A 1,230-nucleotide genomic window follows, 5' to 3' on the forward strand; every position below is an offset into this window, starting at 1 on the left:
TTCATTAAGTTTAGGCTCTAATTTGGGTACATATGGCTTATAAGTATATACTCAAATCAATTAATATGATCATATGCTATCTCAGTTTTAGTCTACACTAAACTCTCTTTCCCAAATTTGTTTAGGTTCCTAAATCAATTTAATTGGTGATCAGGCAATCAAAAGATTAAGAGCAAATTGGAATAAAAAATTCAAATCCCATTAAAGATAAGCAAGAAAGATATTAAAAATTTAGATTACATGTGAGTTCATTTGTAACCTTAGAAAAATAAAATTAGTTATTCATAATTGCAAAGATAAATAAAAAATATAAATTTCAACCATTGAGAATAACAAGAAAAAACAAGCTAAGGAAGAAAACAAAACAATTGATTGTAGCTTGTTTCTGAGTTTCTGCCTCAACTTTCAGCCTTTTGAATTGCAAAAGTTGTCTAACCTAATCTCTTTTAAGATATCCTATTTATACTAACAATCTTAACCTACAAGTCCCTAAGTTAACCTACTAATTCTAACTATTGTGCTGAACAGTGTAACGAAGCCCAAACATCAATTGTCAGTCTTAAAATTGTCATTCCTGCAACAGTATCCCTAATCATTTTTGGACACAATTTATGCTATTTTCAAAGTAGCAATGGGCAAATTGAGATGTATAAAAGTTGTATCTCTATCTCTTAGCTTTTTACAGGTCCAAGAATCGCATCATTGGGATTCCTATGGCGCAAGTTATGAGTAAAAACCAAAGTATGTGCAAGCAAATTTCTAGGCCCTTCAAACACCTTATTTTTCAAAATTAAGCCCCAACTTCCTTAAATCGTATAAAAACATAAAAACTAATAAATAATAATCAAATTAAACCAAAGAAATATAAAATTAAAATAACTCACTTAAAAATAAACCAATTATAAAACCAATTAAACAGAACTAAATTATAATTGAAATTTAAGGACTTAGCTAATATTTAATAACAAAATTAGAATAAAATAATTCTATAAAATAGAATTATCATGGCTATGTATGACAATTGGCATATATATACCTAAATTGCAAATCATATCACCTAAATGATATAAACATACACTTTTCAAAATATAGTCCAATCTAAAATCTCTTTGTCGAGTCTCAAGTAGATTCACAAATTCGTTAATTATTGGCCAAATAATCAAAAGCATTAAGAATAGATTTAAATAAACTACACCCATTCATGATAAATAAAAGAGAAACTAATATTCA

Source organism: Theobroma umbraticum, unplaced genomic scaffold, assembly GCF_002168275.2.
Source record: "Theobroma umbraticum cultivar Fairchild unplaced genomic scaffold, ASM216827v3 scaffold_81.0, whole genome shotgun sequence".
Taxonomy (NCBI): domain Eukaryota; kingdom Viridiplantae; phylum Streptophyta; class Magnoliopsida; order Malvales; family Malvaceae; genus Theobroma; species Theobroma umbraticum.